Source organism: Callithrix jacchus, chromosome 1 (assembly GCF_049354715.1).
Source record: "Callithrix jacchus isolate 240 chromosome 1, calJac240_pri, whole genome shotgun sequence".
In the NCBI taxonomy this organism is placed as follows: Eukaryota; Metazoa; Chordata; class Mammalia; order Primates; family Cebidae; genus Callithrix; species Callithrix jacchus.
Window position 1 is genome coordinate 43,169,735 of NC_133502.1, and position 7,838 is coordinate 43,177,572.

General features: G+C 35.8%; 1 long non-coding RNA gene across 1 annotated transcript; it reads left to right on the plus strand.

Moving 5' to 3' along the window:
• The first annotated feature begins 878 nt into the window (after positions 1-878).
• Positions 879-7,029, plus strand: LOC144579242 (uncharacterized). Its single transcript, XR_013526398.1, has 3 exons — positions 879-2,099; positions 2,696-2,751; positions 6,920-7,029. It is a non-coding gene; the product is annotated as an uncharacterized LOC144579242 (long non-coding RNA).
• Positions 7,030-7,838: the final 809 nt, after the last annotated feature.

The window sequence follows — 7,838 nt, forward strand, 5'->3', positions numbered from 1 at the left end:
TGAACTTTATACTTCTAGCCCCCCACTGAATGCATTTAGAAATGTATGCTTATGAACTACATCTACATGATGTATTAATATAGAGCATATCAATACATTATATAGATATGAGATAAATCTATATAAATTCTCACAACATTGTCAGTAGGTTCTTAGAAACTGTGACTTGAAGCAAAATGATGTTTATGTTGATTAAAACCAGTTTTCTTCTCATCAGTGTTATAACAAAATGACATCGATGAAAATATTATTCAAGTACCTGATATATATCATTTTGCTTAAAGTTGCTGTTTCCAAGAATCTGTCAATAACATTAAAATCAATGACATTGAATGAAGACTTCCTGTGTGTATATGTACACATGTATATAAATGTATATATTTATGTATATATAGAGACAGAGAGAGAGAAAGAGAGAAAACGAAAGAGAGAGAGAGAGAGAGAGACTGAGAAAGAGAGAGTTTCCAGTTATCTACTGCTGCGTAACAAACTATACCAAAACTTAGTGGCATAAAACCACACCTGTCTTATTATGCTAATGATTATTGTGAGTCAGGAACTGGGCAGGCACCACAGGAGTGATTTATTCCTACTCCTAGATGAGTAGAGTCTCAGATGGAGAGAGACATATAGCTGGGTTGGAGGTGTCAAAGAAAAAAATCACATCACACAGAGTTAAAATGGCAAGGAAGACTTTGTTCAAGATTATTGCAATAGGGGAGAGAGGTTAAATTCAATTCCATGGAAACAAAAAGGCCAGAGAGTTTAAGTGCTTGGATAAGTTAGTGCAAAAGTATTGGAGGACATTGGAGGGGGAGTTGGTCAATGTGATTAGGCTGTCTGTATTTGCTAAGTCAGACTCCTGCCCTGTGATAGAAAGTAGGAGATGGGAGCTATCTTTCTTAATGATTCAATTTTTAAAAATGGCTTCTGCAAGTCCTTGAGAAAAGGCATTCCTGGGTTATGAAACTGGCAAGAAGCTGGGAGATTTACATCTCAATAGGCCAGGTAATCTACAATTGCAAGCAATCTAAAGTAAATGCTCTAAGAAAGGAACCAGTGGCTCTACAGTCAGGTAGAAAGCTGTCTGAAATTTTGTTAAGCTGAGGGGATGTGAAAGGACAACTGGTCAGTTGTCATGGTTTGGCTAGATTATATGTCTTGGGCCTTCATTCTGGATGCCAGTTGCTTTCCTTGGTGGTTCTCCACATCATGCCTGCTGGCCTGGCATGTCCAAGATGCCTTCTTTATTTACCTTTCTGTTTCCTGGCCTGGGAGAGCTGAACAGTAGAGATGTGTGGGTTTCTCACTTTCCTCACAGCTGTCCCATGTAGACAGCTTCCATATACCAGGGTGATCTAAAAAGTTAGCCTTCCAAAAATCAAGCATTCCAAGAATCATGGGCAAAAATTGCAAGGCTCAATATGACAGCATCTGAAATCCCAAATATGTCACTTCCACCAGATTTTACTGCTCAAGTGTCTTAGTCCATTTAGTGTTGCTATAAAGGAATACCCCAGGCTAGATAATTTATAAGAAAAGGAAATTAATTTGGCTCACAGTTCTACAGCAAGGTACCAGCATGGGCTTCAGACTACATATACTCATGACAGAAGAAGTGGGGTGGCTATTAAACCTGTGCAGAAATCACCTGGTGGAAGATGCAGCAAGACAGAGATGAGGGAGGTGCCAGGCTCTTTTAAACAACCAGCTGTTATTAAAGCTAATAGAGCAAGAACTCACTTATTTCTCTGAGGACCAGCACCAAGCCATTCCTGAGGGATCCTACCCTATGATGGCAACACCTTCCATTAGGCCACACCTCTAACACCAGGGATCATATTTCAGCATGAGGTTTGTGGGGGGCAAATATTCATACTGTTCCCAGACCAAACTGAGGATTGGGCTGCTATTTCTTCTGGCCCAATAATGAGATGCAGAAGAACTGGGGAGGACGTTTTATTTCTGTACTTAGTTACAGGGAGAAGATCTGGAAATCATTCCCAGACCAACTCAAAATTACAAAGTTTTCCAGAGCTTATATAATATCTTCTAAGCTATATGTCTACGTGTCAGTGTGCATTCCTCTAAAGACAGTGGTGAGTAACTTCTTTTAATCTATAACTAAGGTCTGACTCCTGAAGACCTTCTGCTGAAGCCTCAGTAAGTTTATTTAATCTAAATGGGTCTAGGTGCTGGGGCGATTGCTTTTATCTTGTCTCCTGATAAATCATAGAGGTTTGGGGAGTTTTTTTACACTCTAATAAGCTTGTTTGTGAAGGCCTGGGAAGTTTCTTCAGACCCCCAGTAAGACTTGTTTAATCCTAAAAGGGTCCTGTTGAGAATTCTTTCATTATCTTGTCATGCTTCAAGGTCCAGGAAAAGCCTAGACAAAACTCTCAGTGGGCTCTTTGTTATATTCCAGCCATTGTATAGGGCACTGACTCAATCAGCTTTTAATGTTTAACCTAGCTACTCAATCAGTGCTGGGACAGTTGTAATGGAGGCCTGAGTTAGTGAGATCTGGGCTGCCACAATACTATAGCAGTAAGTTAGTCTAAATTCCGGGGAGGAGTATTGTACTCTACCTCTCAATAGGAGGGATAACAAAGAATCCATGGCCATATTTAACCTACCAACACTATGTATGCAGAGCAACACAGCTATACTTGTATAACTTGTTTTTTTGTTGTAGATTTTATGATGTAAGTACCGAACCTGAGCATTCCATACAAGCAAGCATAGAATCAGGTAAGAAACATAACTAAAAATGAAATACACTTCAGAGGTGACAAATGCAACACATGTTGAATGGGGAATTAATGGACCCAGATCCTAGTCAGGGTTAGTTACAATTAGCTGTCTGACCTTAGGTAAATCAGTTAATCTTGAAGACAACTTCCTGGTCTAAAATTCAGTTACTTCAGTTACCTCTATTGCCTTAATTTGTCTGATTAAGCATGCATTGAGAACACATATAAAAGGCCAAGTAACCATCCTCATTAATTCACCATTAAACTTTTGATCATGGTAATGTACATACTTTGAAATCATAGGAAGAAAAACAACATATCAAGAATAAATGTGGCTAGAGTAAATAGTAATAGAAAATACATTTCTTTTTAATGAATCTCTTCCAGATTTGTTTCTTCTGTATGGTCCTGCTCCTCTGCATGATGAGGAGGTTTCTGTTTAGTTTTGGCTTTATCAGACTCCCAGGTAGAGCATTCTCACCTTTGCAGAAGTAGGAGTCATCTCATTGATTGTCTTGAGTAAAAGGAAATGGCTCATGCATCTTTTCTACATTATAACAAATGTCCTTTTGCATTATAATTGAATGGTGATTGTTGTGTTCAATCAATGGGAAAGGTTAAAGGAGCTCCTCTGCCAGCATTTTTAATGGAGAAGTCGATTAAGATTCAGTTTAATCATTCTGGCTGCCTCAGAATTAAAGCAACAAAGACCATCAATGGCACTATAATTACTAGTCTTTCTGTAAGTTTACACTGCTATTTATGCAGCTATAAATTTTATTATAATGCACAATGCATCTAGGTTAACTTGCCTTATTTGCAATGTAAAGTATTTGCTTTAATTGTATGAAGAAAAGAAATTGTTCTGATAAAGTATATATAATTCAGTTGAATAATTTTTTTAAAAGTCTCAGAGTCTAAGTGAATCAGTATGATACTCTGTGTTAAATAGTTTAAAGTCATGGCCTTAACCTTGGGACACTTGAGACATATTTCAGTTTATTGAACATGGAGACTAACATCTCTCCCAGGTGACTTTAAAGGGTCAAATGTATTATTCTAATCCCTGTTCCAAACAGAGAAAAGGTCATTATACAGTACCTACTGCATGTTGTAAAGAATGAAAAATTCACACTGGGGGCGTGGGTGCAAATCTATTTTAGACTTGGCCTTTAAAATGTTTTTTAAATTGAATGATTAAGTGGTGATGAACCAGAAAAAATACCTTGAAATTGATCCCATTTATTAATTAGTTTGCACATGTAAAGGTCTTTCTATAAATAGTCAGAAGACTAGAGAAAATTGTTCTTCTTGAATGGAGAAATGACTTTCAAATTAACCTTTTTTTCACTATAGAAATAATGCTTGTAAATGCACTTATTACCATCCAATACTCTGCTTCTTCCAATATACATATAGAGTCCTATAAAGGGGTTTGTGTCTTAAAGTTTACACTTTGTTCATGTTAACAAGCCAACTGTAGGGAACAACTCTATAGAGAGTAATGGATTGAAGAAACATACAGAATGCATACCACTGTCTTGAAAATGTAGCTTTGCAGTGATCATTATAGAAGTATTTTGAAAAGCAATGCTTTAGAGAATTTGAAATATCAGAAATTCAATTAAAGAGCCTGAAGAGCAAACAGAGAAGGAAATTTGTGAGGTGAGATGGAGCATCGTTTATGATTTAGTTCATATTGGAGTAAAAAGCCTATTGAAAGAGAAAGCATAAAAAGAAAAATACAAGGCTATCATTCTCTAAGAAAAATTCAAACTTTTCCAGTACCCAGATCTTCCAGAACTTTCTTCTAACAAAAAGAAAAAATGAAAATAAAACTTTTAGTGCTAGAAGAGGATCCTCATTCTCAACACCTTCATTTTATCATTCTATAGTTTAAAAAGCTGAGAGCCTGTGAAATGCACTCATTTTCTCACAGGCACAAATAGAACTGGTAGAGATGTAGGTCTGGAAATCATGCTTCTGTCATTCTCGCTTCTCTATCTTCACACTTGTTGGGGATAATCTACATTCTACAGTTTGTGTTTGACTTCCATATACACCACATTCTAAACGTACATTTATTTTGCCTGGGTACATGATCAGTCATTAGTGCCTTTACAAGATAAATATCTTCTGCCTTTAATTTCTTTAGAGGAAACCAAAGACAGGAAATTAATACTTTTTGTTCTATAAGCTAAAAAATGTGTGAGGCATTTTAGATACAGTGGAAATTTGAATGTTCTTAGTAGCCTTATCCAGTAGTTATGATGGTCACAGTTTTTAATAAAGAGACAGGTTTAGAGGGGTAAATATCTTGCCCAAGTTCACAAATTCTATGGTTGCAAGGCCAGGGTCTTTCCAACTTGAAACCCATGCTGTTTCCATGACAACGTGGTGCATACTTGGATACAGTGGTTGCAACATCTTCAGGTTTAGACAATAAAGTATTCATACTACACCTTTGATTGTCAGAGAAATCTATATCAATTGATTTTTTACAATTATGCATGTATTTTATAAGTTCTTTCTCTCATTTGTGAACTTACAATGCATTTCAATTTTGCCAATGAAGTGCTATATTTTTTGGCTGAAATTTATGAAAATTAAACTTGATTATATAGTATATTAGGAAAGATAGATAATTAGAATCTTGGGAAAGCTTTTATAATAACAGATTGTTTAGAGACCTATAAAAATTTTCTACTACATAAAAATAGTTTATTTTCCACACCTAAATGATATTACAAATTAACAAAATTCTACTAAAATACTTTAGAAATTGCAAGGATATATTATAAATTATCTTCAACATGTAATGGATTTTAACTTGGTTTAAAAATGAGTTTATAAATGCAATGCTCATGAAAGCCAAAAACATTGAAAAGTAAAAATATTTGGCTCATCAAAACCAAAAATAATGTTTCATTAAACCTATGCTAATTCAAGTTTCCATTTGATGCAAAATTCAGAATTTGTCTTTTAAAATTTTGAGGCAGGCCTGTTACTTGGTTAAAACTCAGTGCATTTACTTGTAGCTAAATAAAATGTAAACGATTAAATAGTGACAATTTAATAGACCCTTTCTCAATTAGGGCATTCTAGTGTGTAAGTACAGAATTAAGCTTAATAAAACAAAAGAAGTATTCCTTCTTTTGTATAGTATTTTATAGTGGCTTATTTACTATCTATATGTGGAAGGGGATATGATTCCAATAGGGATAAATTCCCTATTATTATTTATGGATCAATTGGCCTTTTTACTGTTCTGGATCAAATAGTATAGAACCCCTATGAAATACCTTTGGTCCTAATGTGAGTCTTGGGCACATTCCATAAAAATATTGCAGGCAGAAGAGTCATATTGCCCTCTAGCACCATGTACCATTTATAGTATGTTAGATGCTGTAACAAACAAATCCCACTGAAGTGACTTAACACAATAAATGCTTATTCTTTGCTCATATGAGCATCATTCCATAACAACACTCAAAGGTATGTGGTGACATCAGCCTGAGCCAGAACACCTCAGGGCCAATTTAGGGCATTTGTTAACTTGAAATAATATAGATCAACAGATATTTGAAGCATCCAATCCATCTGGTCAAAATGTGGATGGCACAAATATTCTCTACAGTTATTTAGGATATTGGCACGAACACTTACAAAATACCCAGTCTTGAGTAAACCTTGTCCACCATGTCCACATGTTGGATTCTCCTCTACAAGTATCGAGTTTTAGGAATCACAAAACCAGATCTCTATTTAGAGGGATAATTCCAGTGGCATTTTAAAAATTAGTTTATTATTGAAAGGAGTTATCCAAATCAGGGAGAAATTTTTTGAAGTTATTGTTAGAGCAAGGTGAGAATTTAAAAGCAACAGAGTTGGAAAAGAGGAAGAGAGTGGGGAAGGAGGAGGATGTGTATAGAGAGAAGTTAGCTGGCCATCAACCAATTGGATGATAGGGGTGAGGGAGACATATATGACGCTAAGGGTTCTAACTTGGACAAATCAATGAATAGTACTATAACTTCAATGAATAGTGAGGGTTTACTGTGTTGTTCATCCCTTTGTTCCTAACATTATTTGAACATATTAGCTGTATTCAAACAAATTCTCCATTTCTTTTTTTTGTTTTGTTTTGCTTTGTGTTTTTGAGACAGGGTCTTGCTCTGTCACCTAGGCTGTGGCTCACTCTCAGCTTGCTGCAACCTCTGCCTTCTAGTCTCAAGCAATTCTCCTGCCTCATCCTCCTGAGCTTCTGGAACTACAGGCATGTACCACCAAATTCTCCATCTTCATAAAATGCCAAAGATAGTCATTATCTTTTGTCACCTAGAATTAGGAAAATGGTAATCAAGTTAATTAGAAATAATTAACTGGTAAAGCTTATACTTTTAGGTTTATCTAATAGTCTACTTATGCTTTGAACTTTAACCTCAAATTGAACTTACCAGATTCTAATTAATGATAGCCATACTGAAGTGTTTAGGGTGATGTATCCTGATATCTGCAATATATTTGAAATGTATCAAAAACAAAATGGATTGACATATATGTGGCAAAGCAAACATGGCAAAATGTTATATATTCATTGAATTTAGGAAGTAGTTATATGAGTGCTTAATACAACTTCATGATTTAAAATATTCATGATATTTTATTGGGGTAAAATCATTATATCAAGCTTTCATCTGCCTAGCTTTGTTTCTAGCCCCACCACTTTCTGGGAATTGATATATTTCTCTCCAAACACAAGGAAGGATATGCCCCTTGGCTAAGTCAATCATGATACCCCATCTACCTGGCCAGTGTTATTCGTCTTTGAGTATAGAAGCCCCACATTTGTCTTTGAGTATAGAACACAGCTATATTGGGTGACCATATAGCCAACAGTTATTGGTCTTTGAGTATAGAACACAGCTATATGGGGTGAAGCCTTAACTCAAACTCAGAATAGGCTAGCCCTGAAGCCTATGGGCCAAAAGGACTACAAGCCAATAGTAGTCCTTTTGAAACGTGTCTCTTTTAGAGGTTCTGAGGGGAAATCTCTATCCTCACAGAGAAGGTTCAAGGTTATGA